Source organism: Zingiber officinale, chromosome 4A, assembly GCF_018446385.1.
Source record: "Zingiber officinale cultivar Zhangliang chromosome 4A, Zo_v1.1, whole genome shotgun sequence".
NCBI lineage: Eukaryota > Viridiplantae > Streptophyta > Magnoliopsida > Zingiberales > Zingiberaceae > Zingiber > Zingiber officinale.
Window position 1 is genome coordinate 83,145,462 of NC_055992.1, and position 20,165 is coordinate 83,165,626.

Below are 20,165 nucleotides of genomic sequence, written 5' to 3' on the forward strand. Positions count from 1 at the left end.
TGAAAACGTATTATACTGCTAGATGTTAAGGTTGTACATGCACAAAAAGAATGATGGAGGAATAGAATGAAGTAACATGAATAATTTCAGATATTTGTACATGTTATAACGATTCTTGCAATCACAACATGGGCAATAAATTTTGCTATCTTCAGTCTTGTCTTTGTAAGCTAACTCTAAAAATTCATCAACTTTTCTCCTATATTCTTCTGAATTCATATTCTTTGAATGAATCCAACTTTTTTCCATATCACCGGTCTTTATTGAGGAACAGTTTACTGATGAAAACAAGAAAAAGTAGTTCATCAAATTTATACATTTATAAAAAATAATCTATTTTGACAATCATTTATAAAAGAGCAACACCTTTTCTAGAAGTTCTCTCCAATGTGATAAAGTTCTAACTTCAGAACTGTCGGTATTCAATTCCTATAAAAGAAATTGTAAAAAAATTAAATGTGCATCACGACATCAAAGGATTGACCACCCATCTTCAATTGTAATGCAAAAAATCATCACTAGATCTAAAACCTTATGAATAGATTATAGAAGTGAGTGTATGAGTGAATCTTGTAAAAATATGTTTCCTTTATTTGGTATACAGTAAGTAATAATCTTAAAATTGTTGGGTTCTCAAAAGTAATTATATTAACCTTTTATTGAACATCTTAATTTCAATAGGATGGGGAACCCAAATTAGAAGCAAAACTCGAACAATAGGCTAAAACATGTCAAATTTTGGAGTGGTGTGATTAATTTCCTATCACTCCCAGCATAACCAACAGACAATTTCCTCTTTCTGACTTGTAATTTATTACAATTAAAATTAGGCTAATTTCGCCACCGCATCCAAAAAAATTTCAACCAGCACCGCAACAAAATACTACTAAAATCAAATCAAAGGCAATAAGAGATATCCCATGTAAATTGATTTACCGGCGTGGCCAGATCGGGCAGATCACAGGGCGGGCACGACAAGGTGAGAAGAAGAAGACGAAGAAGGTGGGAGCGGCGGTAGCGGTCGAAGTGGTGGTGGAGACGAAATCGACGGTGGCGGTGGCGACGGTGGAAGCGGCGGCGACAACAGCGGGGGTGATGGTAGCTACAAGAGCAATGACGAAGTGATTTAGGGTAGGGGTGAGCATTCGGTTAATTGAGTTCATAAATTAACCGAAAACTGATTTAGTGTTGGCTAACCGAATCAAATCAAAGTTTTACTAAAACTGAATTAACCGAATTAGTTATTTCAGTTAACACCAAATTAAATAAATTTGTTTAAAATAACAATAAAAAGAATTTATACAAAATTAATATCAAATTAATCGAATTAACCAAATGCTCACCCCTAATTTAGGGCTCAGGCGCGTGAGAAGAGAAGTTGAGAAGAGAAGAGAAATTAGAAAATAACGCTAAAAAAAATTTACAACTTATAACTTAGTTTATATATAAAATCAATTTTTCTAAAATATACTAATTTAAATATATAATATAATAAACTATAATAAAAATTCATTTTAAATTTTTTAAAAAATCTAAAAAATTCTATATAATCATATAAATTTATTTTCATATTAACTATTAATTATATTATTTTTATTTTCCTAATTAAATTTAATTTATACAAATTTAGAATTTATAACTTAGTTTTGATAAATAAAATTAATTTTCTAAAATATACTGATTTAAATATATAATATAATAAAATATAATAAAAATTCATTTTAATTTTTTTTAAAATCTAAAAAATTCTATATAATCATATAAATTTATTTTCTCATTAACTATTAATTATATTATTTTTATTTTCTTAAATAAATTTAATTAAATTAAATTTTTATTAATTTTAATTAATATCATCCCCTCTCTCTCTCTCTCTCTCTCTCTCTCTCTATATATATATATATATATATATATATATATATATATATATATATAAAATAAATTTATTATTTATTCTTATTATTATGTTATTTAGCGTTTAGACATATCCTCATAATTCTTAAATTATCAATATGTTTTATTATATCATTAAGTAATAAATTAAACATTTAATATTTTTTATTTTCATAATTCATAAATTATCAATAGTACCTAAACACAAATTATAAATTAAAAATTTCATTAAGTTAAATTTTGAAAAATATCTTTCTATGTTATTATTGTATAATAATTATATAATGTATATATATAAATCCGAGCTACAACCATTCTATGAAATGATATTGGACCTAGAACATTAGAGTCCGTGACAGATACCGCAACTGTTCCGACGAATCATAATCAAGATAATTTGAGGCAAATACTTTTTTTTACCGTCTTATTTGAATGTCTTATATAATTATATTTTTAACTGTCTTTATTAAGTATCTTATTTAGTTAAATTTGAGACAAAATCTTAAATATTGTTTTAAATTTAATGTGTTCATGTAAAATTTTGAAACATCTATTATTACTGTCTTAATTACGTACTATTTGAAATGAATTTTGCCATTGTCTTAAAATATTTGTCTCAAAAGCCTAGTTTTCTAGTAGTGGTTGGTTGCTTAACACTTACGAGATACAACTATTATAGGGTGTATAAATTGGAGAGTACATTCAGATATATGACTTGTATATATATGAAATAGATGATGTTAGCTGCTATCCTTTACGTGATCAGACACCACATGAAGGAAGATGCAAAAGATGACTTTTGGGAACAAGGAATCACTTGATGATTACTTTGAGGCATTTTTTAGAGAGAGAACTTCTCTACCACCTTTGGTAGCATGATGGTTTATAAGGCAATGGTCAGTCGACTCACCTAACGTTGTTCCATGAGAGATCCTGACTCATGGACCGATCGAATTAGGTTAGATATCCTTGGTGGTACTTAGAGATATATGATCTGCAATGATGTGGAGAATGTACTGTTAGTTGATCAGATGGTGATCTTCGAGGGATAGAACATCGATTGACAGTTATTTCGACTAGTTATTTAGTAATAGTGGTCCTCATCCGTGTGTGCATGGCTTGTTGCTAAACTAGCATTGTTTTCGAACCTTTAGTAGAGCATGTGTAGCGTGATGTGATACAAGACAACGGTTAGTCAACTCAACTAGTATTGTTTCCATCAAGTAGCTCAAGACCTTACTTACACGATCTTTTACTCAAAGTTTTGAAGTCTATATGTCATATCAGGGTGATCGACAATTTACTGACATTTGTCGAGGGACATTTATGAGTACGATTATGAGAGTTATAGAGATACCCTTTTAATGGGTAGACTCTCAATCAAGAGATTAAGTGACCATTTGGCCATTGGATTGTTCCTTATTAGAGATATTTGAGTATTGGAAGTAATGGAATTTAACAAGGATAGTAAATTACTTCACTCGAAAGTTTGTATCGTCCGAGAACACCTAGATATATATTTCTAGATGAACTCCTTAGCTTTCCACCTGAAAGTCAAGTGGAGTTCATGATTGAGACATTTTCGAGGATAGCTTCGATACTCTATATCAAAAAGAAGGATGGATGATTTCCTTTAATTCCATCATCGCTCGGAAAGCTATCATTACTCGGGGTACTTACAATCTCCCACTTTTTGATCGGCATGAACTCGAGTTAGAGTTAGGGTAAAAACATAGAATTCATAAAATGATAATTTAAAACTGAAATTTTACAAACTATAAAATTACAAATATAACCTCCCCTTACACTTAAATTCTCATTCTCCCCTTTGATTATATCAAAATAAAGTTAAGAAAAAAAAACACAGTTAGATAAAAGAAATTTTAAAACTTTTTTCTAAGAATTAAAAAAATAGAATGCAAAGTAAAAAAGTTTTTGTAAAATATTTTTCCAAAAATCTTAATTTTCAAGATTTAATAATTACACTTATCAAATTTAATTTAGAAATAAGTTTAACACTTTGAAAAATGTTTAAATTTTTTTTTAAGATTCGATAGTAGTATATGAATATGAAGAAAAATTTTCATAATTTTTTTAAAAATATAATAGCATAAATAAATTATTTTGTAAAAAATATTGTTTTTGCAAGATAAATTTTAAAAATAGATTTTTATCCAACCAAATATCTCAAATTTACCTAAGTATTGAGAACAGAATACATAACTAATAAAAAATAAATTTTTTCAAAAATGAGTTTTCAAGATTTGTTAGTGTAACGACCCAACTCCTGGGTACTAGGCTGTGAGCCAGATCGCTACATTAACTACTGAAAATGCTGTGCGGAAAACTGAGCAAATTTGAAATTTGCTAAACTAATTACTGTAAAGTCTCAACTTGACATTCTAAGAGTACCTAAGTGTTGTACACATACTAGGAGAGACAATCTATGCCTCTTGAAGGTCCTGCTAGCTGTAATCAGACATTTCAACCGATCCGTAAGTCGATTGAGCCTTCGGAACGATTCACAGATCGTTCCAGTGATATCCGGGGCACCCTGCGGATCGATCGGGGAGACCGATCGGTGAGCCTCGTGCTTCTCTGCGTTATTAATCGATCGGTCTCGCCGATCGATCAGCACTCCTGATCGGTCGGTAGACCCCGATCGCTCTCACTTACATGTTCCTGCGCCTGGGTCAGCCCTCATCGATCGATGGTGCTCAATGATCGGCCGACCGATCCACGATCGCATTTCGTCCGAACTCTTTCGTCTTTGGATCGATCGGACGATCCGGTCGATAGCATCTGAGTGGTATCTTGCTCGATCGGTCGGCCGATCTGGATCTGATTGGCGGATCGGTTGCCGATCATCTCGATATGAAATCGAGTTTCGATTTCAGACTTTCCTAGGCACTAAAACGTGCCACAACTCACAGATATGAATTTTAAATACATGAAAAACATTCTAACATGAACCTACATGCATTCTAAACTTGACAAACTGAATAGTGCATAGTTTTATTGGATTAAAACATTTAACGAGCTCAAAAGTGAACATTAAGCAAACTGAAACCTAAATGCTGAAATTTAAGCTGTTTAGATCCCTAGGATCTTTATTCCAGACCCCTTGCACACACACATCATTGTAGCATCGCCCTCCAGCCTCCGCTAGTCCACTTTTCTTTTACCTGTATCTGCAGTATAAGAAAAGTAGTACCTGTAAGCTTAAAGCTTAGTAAGAAACCATCTACCTCACTAAATCATGCATACGATGCAAATATGATTTTAAATCATGTTGTTTGAAAAACATACTGAACATGCAAGCATGGCATGGCATATCAAACAAAGCATAAACTGGAACCGAAACATGGCATAACATATAAACCGAGCATGAAACCGAACTAGTCATGCATATGTCTAAATCTGTACATGAACTCAAATCATGTAAATTGAACCTGAACTGAACTGAAAGCTAAATTAGTGTTTTCATCACGGGTTTCAAATTTGAAAACTATACATATAATAGATGAAAATACTAAACATCTTCCCGACTTCTTGGTTACCTGCCATCCCTCGAGACCGGGATTGCAAGTTCGAATCCAAAGAGGTTACTAGGTTATCTCGAACCTAGGGACGTGGAGTCCAGCCCATGGATATCTGATCCAAGCACGATGCCAACTGAATAAAAGTAAAATCCTGAATCCTGTTTAATTTTACTTTGCTGTTCTAGGTTATCTGAACCTAGAGCTAGGTTATCTGAACCTAGAGGCTACTGTGGGAGCCCACCCAATGGATATCTGATCCATATAGCTGTAATAACTAATAATAAACTGAATAAAATGTTTCTATTACATTTTATATGCTGTTAGGACGCCTATTGGTACATCCTTCGAACTGGGCATTCTACCGAATGCTTGGCGTGCACTAAAAGCATGCCCTAAAACTGAAAACTATAAAATTACTGAACTAACGCCAAAACTAACAAGCGAGAGCAATTATACTGCAGGTGAGGGGTTTCTTACCTCAATCGTAAGGTTTTCTTACGATTCTATTCGCTAGGTGTTTCCGGAAAACTGTCCGCTCGACGACCGCTTACGTCTTCGCGTTCCTCTCGCGGAGAAGAACCTCTTTCGTGTTGGAGTCGTCGCCGGAAGATGATCCTATGGACCCTTGCCTTGGTGTGCCGTGCGTGAGGAAGAGGAGAAGAAGGGAGAGGCGGCGGTGAGGTTTGGAAGAGAAATTGGCGTGAGGGCTTCGGTGAAGAGAGATTTGCCGAACCAAACTTCTAAAATAAACCAAACCCCACTTAAGTTTATTATTTATATTAAGTGGTTTAATGAACCCAACTCTAATATAAATATATTTGGTTCTCCTTCCTTTCAGCACGGCCCTGCTGGGTTCACTGGTTACTAACATTATCCTTACACCATAGGTCTCGGGTTCGATTCCCGCTTAAGCTATTTTGCGACCTATTTGTTTTTGCTACTCTCGCTACTCGGAAAATTCCGGAAAAATATCTAATAATTCCAGAAAAATCATAGAATAATTCTAAAATAAATTTGGGAATTTTTCGGACTTACAATCCCCCATACTTATAAAAGTTCGTCCCGAACTTAAAACAGTCTGGTACTTGCCTCATGGCCTCTGTCTCCCAAGTCGCCTCTCGTGTGGGATTTTGCCCGGTGACTTTAACTAATGGTACTTCCTTGTTCACTAATTTCTTTCTTGCTCGGTCTATTATCTGAATAGGCCAGACCGTCATATGCTGAGATCATCACGGAACCTGTACAATGGGCTCAATCACAGGTGGCGTCGGAATATGCTTCTTGATGGAAACATGAAATCGTTGTGCGCTGACATCTCCGAGGTAGCTCTAGCTCATGCTACCTTGCCCACTCTCTTCGTGATAAGGTATGGTCCCACATATCTGGGAGCTAGCTTGCCCTTCTTCCGAAACGCATGACTCCTTCATGGGAGCTACTCGAGGAAAACCTATCCCGAAAACTCTAGGGTCTGCGGAAGATAGCTCTTCGACCCTCTGGCTGTCTCTATCCTCTGAATCTGGCCTATGGTCAGCTGTGGTGTCTGTGCCACTAGATCTCCGCTCTCTAGTTCCTGCTCACCACTCTCATACCGATTGGTGATTCGCACCTCCGCCCATAGAGTGCCTCATAAGGAGCCATGATAGTGGCCGATAAGCTGTTGTTGTGATGCCGCTTGAGACTCGGATATTTGTACCAACTTCCTTGAAATCTAGGGCGCCAAGCTCATATCTTGAGTGCATTCACTCGCTCCGTCGACCATCCGTCGAGGATGGAAGGTCGCTGAATTTTAGCTGGTGCCATGGTTTGACAACATCCTGTAAGTGTGATGTAAATCCTCGTCTGCAAATGATGGTTCGTGGGACTCCATGTAGTCCGATCTCCCGGAGATACAACCGAGCTAGCTTCTCCATGGAGTAGGATATCTTGATAGCTAGAAAGTGGGCTGATTTAGTCCGACACATCGACTATTACCGGATGGCATCAAAACCATTCGTGGTTCAGGTAGTCCCACTATGAAATCCATGGAGATATCCTCCCACTTCCATTCGAATCTGTAATAGGTCTGCGAGAACTCCTCTCGTCGTGATGTTCGCCTTGACCTCGGCAGGTGGATGCTAACATATCCGGCGATGTCTCGCCATCCGGGCCACCAAAAGCGTTTCTTGGTCTTGATACATTTTGGTGGAGCTCGGATGCATAAGCGAGGGAGTCTGTGAGCCTCGTCTAAAAATCTCTCGTAGCTCCTCCCGATCTGGAACATGTAGGCCAAAATACAACACCTTACCGTCTGACACTCAATTCTCCACTTTCCGATTCTGGCCCCTTGCTTGATTTTTCTCAATTTCGTGAGTCCGAGATCGTATAATATCACCAAGCAAGGTAGACTCTAAGGTCATAGTGGAAAGTTGTCCGACTATAAGAGACTAAAGGCCGTAATCTCCTTCCTTAGGGGTGGTGACATAGCTGCAAGATAATAAGGTAGCACTGGACTTCCTGCTAAGTGCTCGCTACCTTATTAGCTTTTCCTGGATGGTAGAGGATATCTATGTCATAATCTTTGACTAGTTCTAACCATCTCACGTCGCATATTCAGATCTCCGAGTAAAGAAATACTTGAGACTTTGATGATCATATACACCTTGAGCTCACAAATAATGTCTCCAAATCTTGAGAGCGAACACCATCTGCTAAGCTCAAGGTCGTGAGTAGGATAGTTCCTCTCATAATCCTTGAGTTGTCTGGAGGCATGATCACCTTGCTCTCGCCGCATCGCATCACATCCTAATCCCAATTTAGAGTTTTGTAGTATGTCTAAAGTTTTCAGATCTTTAAAATAGGAGCAATGGTCAATCTCTTTAGTTCGCTAAAGCTATTCTCATGATCCTCTCCACTGAAATTTCTTGTTCTTCCGGTGAGAGGCCGTCGGGGGAGGCTATCTGGAGAAGTCCTCTCACGATTTCCTTAGCCTGCTAATCCCAAAGTTGACTTCATTTCACCGCGCTCGGTCTCTTCGCTACTTACCGCTTCTATCTTGCGGATCTACCATAACACCATCTTTGGAGATGATGACCGAGAAAGGCTACACTTGTAATTCACATTTCGTGAATTTCATCTGCTGAACCTTGATCAAGGATCTGCAAATCGCTGTTCGGATGCTCGATGGTCCTCCGAGTGCGAATAGATAAGAATGTCATCGATGAACACGATGACAAACTTGTCTAAGTATTCTCTGAATACCTGCTCATGAGGTCCATGAAAGTAGGTGGAGCATTTGTCACAAAAGGCATGACTACGAACTCATAGTGTCCGTATGTTGTTCGAAGTCGTTTTAGGTATATCACCTTCCTTGACTCTGGTGATATCTGATGCGGTCAATTTTAGAGAGAACCTTGGCTCCTTTTAGGCGAGCGCAGTCATCTATCCCGGAAGAACATTTTTAATGACTGTGACTTCAGCTACGGCGTAGTGCTAAGCATAGCGCCTTCCTTCTTCTTCACGAACAACACAGTGCTCCCATGGTGAGTGACTAGGCGATGAAACCCTTGTCAAGAAGCTCTCAGTAATTGCTCAAGTTCCTTGATTGAGCCATTGCCTTGAAATTGGATTTGTGAGAATGAGCTCTATCTCAAATTCAATCTCCACTGGGTGCTAAGCACCGGTAGCTCTTGTGGAACGACTCGGACCTCAGCTAGGTGGTCCTGTCTGATCATTGACCACGCAGCTAAGAATCCGTGCATCCCAATCATTAACTCTTCTCGTGCAGCGAGAAAACCTCTTGGCCTTTCTCCTTGGCCCAAGATTGAGGTTCGCTCGTTGAACGTGACTTTTACTACTGACTCGATAGAAACCGGTATTGACCAAAAGTCCATTCGAAGATAACGTCATCCATTTCTAGCACTATCGATCAAAAAGCTCCCTCGTCGCTATAATGATATGCCCTCGCCGGTCGTAGGGCCATAATGTCTCCCGAGGGTAGCGTTGTCGAACCGACTATTAAGTACTTACGGAGGTGTTGCTAGTTTCTGCCCGGATACATAAGAGAGTGTTATCGAATAAGACGTTGCATTATCTGAAAATCGATCGAACTGTGACACGTCGAGGCATTTGCTACGTCCTCTCTCGGTGAGAAAATCCGGCATTCGTGGTAGCTGTGGGGCTTCTAATCGCCCCGATCGCTGTGGACCATCTAAATACATCCGTGTAGTCCGGGCTTGAGCTCCATACAGTCGGGATGAGGGAGGAAGATCTTCTTGTTCGGCACCGCTAGCCATGTGCCCTTCCGACCTAAAACAACTCGCTGCAAGCTCGGATGATGTTTCCCAACACTATGTTTCCACAAGGCATGTGTCGGAATGTTTTCCACCGGTGGTCCTCCTTTGGATCATTTGCTTGCCTTATGCTTCCCCTTCGGTTGGAGCTATGCCCTTGTTGTTTTGCTGAGTACTGAGCGGCTTATCCCTTGGGTTCTGTGAACCGCCTCGCTGGGTGATCTGTCGCTGATAGTGCTCGGTGATCGAGCACTACTCACCAGCTCCTCGTGGTTTGTGGCCAACACCACCCACCACATTCATTGCGATCTCGTCGTGCGAGCATCTTGACATCAGCGTACTCGTTCTTTCTGAGGTGACTAGTTACCGACGATGGACGGGCCACTGTTGAATTTCTTCGGCCTCCGAATGCGATTTGCCACTGCGAAATTCAGAAACTCGTCATGTCGTGGTTGTCAGACTTGCATATGAAAGAATTCCTCAAGAATTCTTTCTCAAGTTGGCCCATGTCATCTGGTTTCTGGCCACTCGATTTAATCCGCTCCACCACATGCGTGCCTCTCGTTAAGCACACTTCACCTTTCGTGCTCGCCGCCGAAGTTCCATCGTGCTTTCCAGTGTTTTAAACCATGCCCGAGCATCCCATGGTTCCTGAGAAGTTCTCGGGCTTAATTCTCTGCCATTGGATAAGGTAAGCTTCTCTCTTAGCCCCGCCTATCGGGCACTTTGAATCCGCAGTGGTACTACCTCCGTGATTCGGAGTCGTGAGGTTCGATTGCTTGGCGGGGGGAGTAGTCTGTGGTTAGCCTTTAAGGAGGCTATCTCTGCTGTTATTACTAGCCTAGCTAGTCAGGAGCCACTAATTGTCAGAGGGTGGGAGGCACTCGTCGCCTATGCCGTGCACCGGGCTCAGACATGCTTTCTTAGTGGACGTCCTCGTACCATTTTCTAAATAGCAGAGAACACATATATATAACTAAGCTATCATGTTATAGTTAACTACGGTAACATGTTAAATACTATCACTGTAAACATAAATTAATTAACTACCAACATGAGAGCAAACATGGAAGCACACATAACCGATATGAAAGCTGAAAACAAACTGAGTGAGAGATGTTCTTACTTGGAAGTTGTAGGCACAATGCTTGATGTGTGTGTAGTAAGGAACCCGCGATACCACTGTATGTGACCCAACTCTGGGTACTGAGCCGAGCGATCGCTACATTAACTTCAGAAAATATGGGAAAAAGCAAATTTGAAATTTGCTAAACTAATTCAGTAAAGTCTCAACTTGACATTCTAAGAGTACCTAAGTGTTGTACACTAGGAGACAATCTATGCCTCTTGAAGGTCTAGCTTCGTAATCGGACATTTCAACCGTCCGTAAGTCGATTGAGCCGAACGATTTACTTCGTTCCAGATATCTGCACAGCGATCGGAGGGGCACCCTGGATCCGGTGCTGGTGAGCTGTGCGTTACTCATCGGTCCATCGGATCATCTTTCCGGCCGATCCGATGAGCACGATCGGTAGCCGAGTCTACATCATGTTACTCGTCGGTATGGGGTCGCCGGTGCTTGGCCTCGATCAGCCGATCCGGTCCGCTCGACGATCGCAGCCGTCGAACTCTACTTCTGTTGGATCGATCGGACGATCATCGATAGCATCTACAAGGTATATCATGCGGATCGATCGGTGACCGATCTGGATCTGATCTCTTGTAACGGATCGGTCGCGGACAACTCGATCTCTGATATGAAATCGAGTTTCGATTTCAGACTTTCGGCACTAAGCGTGCGCACAACTCACGAATATGAATTTTAAATACATGAAAACATTCTAACATGAACCTACATGCATTCTAAACTTGACAAACTGAATAGTGCATAGTTTTATTGGATTAAAACATTTAACGAGCTCAAAGTGAACATTAAGCAAACTGAAACCTAAATGCTGAAATTTAAGCTGTTTAGATCCCTAGGATCTTTATTCCAGACCCCTTGCACACACACATCATTGTAGCATCGCCCTCCAGCCTCCGCTAGTCCACTTTTCTTTTACCGGTATATAGTACTGTAAGCTTAAAGCTTAGTAAGAAACCATCTACCTCACTAAATCATGCATACGATGCAATTATGATTTTAAATCATGTTGTTTGAAAAAAACATACTGAACATGCAAGCATGGCATGGCATATCAAACAAAGCATAAACTGGAACTGAAACATGGCATAACATATAAACTGAGCATGAAACTGAACTAGTCATGCATATGTCTAAATCTGTACATGAACTCAAATCATGTAAATTGAACCTGAACTGAACTGAAAGCTAAATTAGTGTTTTCATCACGGGTTTCAAATTTGAAAACTATACATATAATAGATGAAAATACTAAACATCTTTTTGCACGGCAAGATCCCTGAGACCGGTTGCAAGTTAGAATCCGAGGGTTACTAGGTTATCCGAACCTAGGGACACTGGAGTCCACCCATGGATATCTGATCCAAGCACGATGCCAACTGAATAAAAGTAAAATCTGAATCTGTTTAATTTTACTTTCTTGTTTTCTAGGTTATCTGAAACCTGAGCTAGGTTATCCGAACCTAGAGGCTGTGGGAGCCCACCCAATGGATATCGATCCATATAGCTGTAATAACTAATAATAAACTGAATAAAATGTTTCTATTACATTTTATTTATAGGGACGCTATTGGTACATCCTTCAGGCTGGGCATTCTATCAACGTCAATGTTGCGCTAAAAGCATGCCCTAAAACGAAAACTATAAAATTACTGAACTAACGCCAAAACTAACAAGCGAGAGCAATTATACTGCAGGTGAGGGGTTTCTTACCTCAATCGTAAGGTTTTCTTACGATTCTATTAGAGTGTTTGGAAACAGCCGCTAACGAACCGCTCAGCTTCGCCGTCGCGTTCCTCTGGGAGAAGAACCCCTTCGTGTTGGAGTCGTCTGGGAAGATGATCCTATGGACCCTTGCCTTGGTGTGCCGTGTGCGTGAGGAAGAGGAGAAGAAGGAGAGAGCGGCGGTGAGGTTTTGGAAGAGAAAGTGTCGTGAGGTGAAGAGGTGCCGAACCAAAATAAACCAAACCCCACTTAAGTTTATTATTTATATTAAGTGGTTTAATGAACCCAACTCTAATATAAATATATTTGGTTCTCCTTCCTTTCAGCACGGCCCTGCTGGGTTCAACTGGTTACTAACATTATCCCTTACACCATAGGTCTCGGGTTCGATTCCCGCCTAAGCTATTTTGCGACCTATTTGTTTTTGCTACTCCCGCTACTCGGAAAATTCCGGAAAAATATCTAATAATTCCAGAAAAATCATAGAATAATTCTAAAATAAATTTGGGAATTTTTCGGGCTTTACAGTTAGTTTTAAAAATAAATTTTTGGGTAAATAATCTATAGAAACTTTATTATTTATCAGAAATTTTTTTTAAAAAAATCTAGATAGAGATCAAACTTTTTCATTTCCAAAAAAAATTGAATAATAAATTCTAAAACAACTCACATGAAAAATATTTTAAGCACATAACATCTATTTTTAGAAAATTTTCTAATTTGTTAGGTAATACTAAATATGGAAAGATTTTGAAATTTAAAAAAATCTAGATCTAAGATATTCTAAATTAAATTATAGAATTAATCTTTTCTAGAATTTTTGGATTTATTAAAATATTCTATTTTTGGAAAGTTTCCTAAATTGGTAGGAAATACCAAATTTAGAAAGATTTAAAAATCATTAAATATTCAGATTTGAAATATTCTAAATTAAATTATAGAATTAATCTTTTCTTAAATTTTTAGATTTATTAAAATATTTCATTTATTGGAAAGTTTCATAAATTGTTAGGAAATACCCAATCTGGGAAGATTTGAAAAATCATAAAAATCTAGATTTAAATTATTCTATAATAAATTCAGAAATATTAATTTTTTATTTCTTAAATTATTAAAAAATTAATTTGAAATTTTATTTTTGAAATAATTAAAGATTATAAAAAGATTCTGGATGAAATATATTAATTAAATTTGGAAACTAATTTGATTAAATAAATCATTATTTATTAAAATCAGATTTATAATATATTTTCATTTTCAAAATAAAATTATAACATATGTAAATTTATGCTATGTTCATACTATATTATATGTCATGTAGATGCATTAATTATGACATGATTAGATTTTGCTATAAGTGTGATGTGATTAGATGTTACCATATGTGTGATGTGTCATGCTATGTCATGCGTGCAATGTGTCATGTCATCAATTATGTCATGTGTGTGATATGTCATGTTATCATTTATGTCATGTGTGTAATGTCATGTAGATAGAATATTTGCATGATATAGATGAGACCAAATCTCTTACATAATATTAAAACCTACACCTTTTGTTAATATGGTAAGAACCAGAGTTTAAGTTCTTATTTGAGTTGTTGACCAAAGTTAAGCTCAAACTTGAAATTAAATATGTTCAAACCATAGAGATGCAATCTCATGATTAACAGGTCGATTTTAAACTTGAAACGTTGATTTGTTGTGCCAAAATCATGATCAATATGGATAGAGGTGAAGTTGGGTGATATGCATTTGATATATACTTGTTAATGTGTTAATAACCTAATGTTTTTATGCGAAAATCAATTAGTTGCTAGCATAATCTGATAGTTGCATATAAGTGATATGCAATCGGTAAACTTGTTATCTACCGATATAACTAAGAATAACTTGTTGGTCAAAGTCAAGGTTATTCTTATCTGTAGTAGATATCAAATCCACTTGGAGAAAACCTACCATCTCCTGAATTCAAAAATAAGGGTATTTGAATTTGATAAATAAGTGAGCTTTTATGTAAATTGTTTACATAAATAATATCATGTCTATCATACATTCTCATTTTTGTATTTCTAGGTTAATCATTTAATTATTACTTCTATTAATCTGCGTTCAATTTTGAACTCGAATAAATTGATTGGGTCGAACTTCTTAGACTGATTTCGAAATTTGAGAATTCTTCTCAAGCTGAGAAACTAGCTTATATCCTTGATCAACATCTTCCCATAAGTCTTGATGTCGATGCAACTGCGGACCAATTGTTAGCCCTTCAGAAATATAAGGATGATTTTGTACTTGCAAGTTGAATCATGTTAGTTGTTATGACTCCTAAACTATAAAAACAACATGAGCATTTGGATGCTTATGATATTGTCTATCATCTTCATGAGTTATTTGATGAGCAAGCTAGATTCGAAAGGTTTGAGGTCTTTAAGCTTCTCTTTTACTCAAAGATGTAGGAGGGTTCATCTGCAGTACAATATGTACTAAAGATAAATGACTATATAGAGCATTTAGCATCACTCGATTTTAGAATGGATCATGAGTTAAGTATTGACTTAATTCTACAGAGTTTACCGAAGAGTCATTCACAATTTGTGATGAACTATCGAATGAATAATTTGGAATCAACCATTCTCGAGATGATTAATATGCTCAAGACTGTAGAGCCTTCTGTTAAAGGTGAACAAAAAACTATGATGTTAGTAGACTACTCCAAGAAAGGTTTTAAAAAAAACTAAAACATCAGGCTAAGGGGAAGAGCAAAAAGGCCAAGACAGTAAATCGACACAAAAGGGTCCATGCCATCATTGTGGCAAGATGGACACTGGCGAAGAAACTGCAAGATCTATCTTGAGTCTGTAAAGAAGAATAAGGTATCTGATGCCCCATTCTCTTTAGGTATTTTCATTATTGATTGTCATGTTATTTTCTCAGACACTTGGATATTGAATACTGGGTGTGACTCACATATATGTAATGACATACAGGAGTTAAGGAATAGCAGAAGACTCGTCAAGGGAGAAACAAGTCTGTGAGTTAGGAATGGAGAAAATTTTACTGTAGTCGCCATCGGAACATACTTGCTACGACTTCATAGCAGACTTGTCTTAGAACTAGATAATTGTTATTTTGTTCCTGCATTAATAAAGAACATTTGTAAAATACCGAAAATAGGCGAATATTAATAAGGGAATTTTCCGAAATTTTTGGAAATTTTTCGGAGCTTGTACGGACGAGATTTCGGGGATAAAAATGGGGCTCGAGAAAGCCTGTTTAGGATACCCCATTTTAACGAGGAAAAGTTGATTTTCCTTTTCTTTTTAATTTCTTTTCTTTTCTCCCCGCCGAACCCATGCCTGTGCCCTAACCGGCGATGTTTCCTTCTCTTCTTTTTTCCCCCTGCCGATTTCCTAAACCCGATTCCCTTCCTCTCCTTTCCTTCCTCTCGTCGCCGATCATCTCTTCGGCTCCTCCACCCGAAGCCAGGTCGCCGACGACGAGAGCCACCCTTTCCTCTTTTCTCCTCTGTGGGCCGACACCGACCCCCCCCCCCCCATCCGCTGACATCCGATGTCACGGCCCGAGAGTAAGGTTGTCTGACGAAAATCGGACAGCACCTCCCCTGTAGTAGTGACATATAAACCAATATACATAGCCAACAGATATACACATGCAAAATATAGCCAACACGGCAAGAACTAAACATAACCACACAGATAATAAGCAACCCACTCGGCTGATAAATCAAACACAGTGGAAAACGATATAGCAGGTACCATAATACCAAAAGAACTCACCGCGGGCCGGCCCGGCTTGACTCCTCGGCAAAACAAAACAAATCACAGAATAACATCAAGTCCCAAGATGGGTTATTACAATACCAAATTCAAAATTTCAACTCACAATTAGAAATCTAAACAAAACTGGAAATTCATCCTCGGAAGCGACGTGGGACTGATAGTCGGGATCCTCCTCCAAGTATACGGCGTCAACTAACGGCTACCTGGTGAAGTTACCAATGTATAGGGTGGTGAGTATAAAGACTCAGCGAGTAAGGAAATAGATAATGCATGAGTAATATAAATAGCCAGAAATACAACAGGATACAGTCTCGGAAAGATAAATAGCATATACTACTGTGTAATCAAAGTACATATCCATACCTGATTCCATAACCTAGGCTAGTATAAGGTATGAGGTAACATAAACTGCTATAGTACTGCTCACAACTACCCAGATCACATGTAAGGTATACTGTGAGAGTAATCAGTATCCAAGCATAAATACAACAAGTATGAGATAACAGAACAGTATAAGTGAGCATATATCAGCACAAGCAAATATAACAGAAAATAGCGTATGCACGGATGGTCACCCCGCTCACCTCTCTGCACCACGACCCCTATATGGTCGAGAGGTCGGATCGATGACAGCTGTACCACCCAAAGGCCGCCACCACTCTCGAGTGACCGGATGGACAGTTGCATAGTAGCTGAATAGCTACGTCTGCGACGGGGGTCCTTGCTGCCCGCGACTCCAGCTACCACTACCCATGAGTGGCCGAGCGTGCGGCCCAAACCAATGACCGTCTCAACCACAAGGGAGCCAAGGTCATCGGCGATGCATGCAATGACATGATGCAAACAATGCAACAGGCACCATAAATACATAACATAAATCAGGTATGCTACATGAAGCCAGCATGCTCAATAAGAAATATGAATAGATAGCAGTCAAAGCAAGTAAATATGGTATCTGGTATCTATCTATCCAGTATCTAATATCTACTATCTGGTGTCCGGTATCTGCTAAATATCATGAATAGCAATGAGAGACTGTATAGATACAGAAACGAGTATCTCAAAGATCGAGTGGATAAAGTATCAAGCACAAGAAATAAGACAAGTGGAGTCAAGATAAATACTACATATCTGAAACTAACTCATGCACTAAGATCGATAACTAAAGAAGCAAGTCAAGAAGTACCCGCCTCTAAATGTAAGCTGAATCCGATGTCACTTCGTCACGGCACCCGCCTCGATCAAAGTCCTACGTCAACATATCAATTTTAGCTAATCTAATATACGAGACAAATAATTAATTCGACTCATTCATTACCCAAATAATCCCCTCTGCTCTATCCAAAACCAATCCATACTCCGAATTTACATTCTCTATTCCCACAACTCCAGCAAAACCTTAACATTGCTAAAATTGCCAAATCACGAATTTATTCACTAGATACAAACAGACATTTATTGAGCAAGGTTATCCCCTCCCTAAACAAAACCAACAGCTATCAATCATCTGAACATCCATCAAAACAACTTCCCATTTGCTTCCAATATTCCAACTTCTAATAGAATCAACATACCTTACCTAACTCCTCAATGTTGACTCACTGCCGGAAGATGGACTCGCCGGAACTAGCACACTGATGCTGCCCAATGTTGCTGATTCACAGATCCGAGCTCTCACAGAGCTATATGCATCACAAGCATCCCAAACGTTACCTAATCAGTATCAAATTCAATCCGAAACCAACATTTAGATCTGCAACCTAACATCTATAGTGGTAGAAACCTTACCTAATGGTTCCCAAATGAAGAACAGCTACTGGAATTGTGATCTACCCCTTCACAGCAAGCCACTGCCACAACCAACCCACTACCCGTTCATCCCGTCATCTGGTCACCAATCACAGCTTCTATTGCTAACAGAAAACCCAAATCAAACAATCCATACCTCAATACCTTGATTCTTGAAGCTTCTACCGTCGACGAAGAGAATCTGACGGGATCATCCTAGCCCTAAGCTCGGGAAAACGAGTCGGCTACCTGGTTCTCGCCACTATGGAGCTCTGGAACAAGAGATCTCACTCCGGCATCACCGGAGTTCGATTTCCCCTCTCCCGGCCGAGAATCCCTTGCGCGAAGCTACCCTTCGAAGATCTCTGCCATCGCGACCTCTGTTAAAGGATTGGGGCTATCGATGACTTGATCCACGACCAGGTGCCGGCGATCGAGCGCGTGTACGCGTCGGAGCTGAGCCCGGCGTCGGATAGAGCGAGCTCGCGAGGGAATGGCGAGTTCGGCGGAGTGGATGCGATGGAGGAACTGGGGTGGACTGTAGGGCACTGTAGCTTTTGTGAAGTATTTATAAGGGTTGGGTTCGTTTAATGATAAGTCCTCCTTTAACCTCCTCAAATGGTGATTTCCTTTACCACCTTATACTTAATAATTCATCCCCTTAATCACGGTCATACGTCCTCCAAATAAATCCAGAAAAATGTCTAAAAATTCTCATAAATTATTATAGGTTATTTACTTTGTCGTATCTCACATCCGAGCCCTAGGGTCGGCCACCCCTTCTCTTCTTCGAGCGCCGGCCACCAGATCCTCAAATCGCACCGACGCTACTGCCATTTTGAGTCACCGCCCGAAGCCAGGCCGCCAGCGATACCGGCCACACGCCCGAGCCCTAGCTCCGGTTCCTCACCGCAACACCGGTGCGTTGTGCCCCCGACCATGCCACACCACATAGTTGTTGGTTAAACCTAGGAAAACGTATCGGTTCCAATGTACAAAAATTTTTGTACAAGTGTCGAACCTTTCCTTAAATAACCTATTGTGTTCTTTAGAAGTTAAATAAGGAATCACAGACGGAACTTAACATCATTGATTCCAAATTTAACTTATCTGTTCTTAATGGTTTAGATTTGAATCGCAAGCGGAACTTAACACTATTGATTCAAATCTACCTAGGTTATTAATTCCATAAATATTAATTTCCAAAATTGGCTTCCAGGACTGCATGGCGTGGCACATGGCTTCTTGGATATGGGAGCAACCACCACCGCCTAGGGAAAGTCTTTTAAGGAAAGCTAATATTTATTTCCTTAAATAACTCTAGGTTAACCAAAAAGAACAATCGAATCACAAATTCGAAAAAGAAGAAAACACAAAATCGAAAAATAAATTCGATAAACTAGATCTAATTGCCTCTTGTATTTAGAATTCATACAAAGAAAAATAACTAGTATGATGCGGAAGAAAAATACTAGTTATACCTTCTCTTTGTAAGCTAATGACCTCAAGATCTTCTGTCGTATTCCTCGCCTCGCCTTGGACGTCGTGTGGGCGACGATCCTCCAAGATGAACACCACCCAAAAGCTTCCTTCTTCTTCTTCTAAAATCCAGCCACCACCACCACCAAGGAGAAGAGAGCAAAGGGAGAGGAAGAAGGGAGAGGGTCGGCCACACCAAGAGATCACCCAAGCAAAAGAATAAGAGTTGTGTCTCATGAAGCCCCCTCACCCCTTCTTTTATATTATTCGCCCAAGGCAAATAAGGAAAAATCTTTTACAAAAAATAAAATCATCCAAGAGTTTTTCCTTTTCCCTTTTTATTTTTCCTTTTCTTTCCTCTTGATTGAATCAATCACCAATCAATGGTTATGATCAATCCTATTTGGTTTAGGATTGAATTTGGTTTAATCCTATTGACCGACCCTTGCTTGGAGCAAGGTGGCCAGCCACAATTTAAAAAGAAAGGAAAAATAATTTTTAAAATTTTACAAAAAGAAATCCTC

General features: G+C 38.8%; 1 long non-coding RNA gene and 1 pseudogene across 3 annotated transcripts; one reads left to right on the plus strand and one right to left on the minus strand.

The window, feature by feature from the left end:
- LOC121972468 overlaps positions 1 to 1,125 on the plus strand; it is a 65,647-nt pseudogene extending 64,522 nt beyond the window's left edge.
- A 16,623-nt stretch (positions 1,126 to 17,748) lies between these two features.
- Positions 17,749 to 18,254, minus strand: LOC121973399. Of its 3 annotated transcripts, none has more exons than XR_006109579.1 (3): positions 18,163 to 18,254; positions 17,954 to 18,056; positions 17,749 to 17,772 (listed from the first exon to the last, which is right to left on the minus strand). It is a non-coding gene; the product is annotated as an uncharacterized LOC121973399 (long non-coding RNA). The 3 variants fall into 3 exon arrangements; XR_006109577.1 differs by having other exon boundaries at positions 17,754 to 17,772; positions 17,949 to 18,056; XR_006109578.1 differs by having other exon boundaries at positions 17,759 to 17,782.
- Positions 18,255 to 20,165: the final 1,911 nt, after the last annotated feature.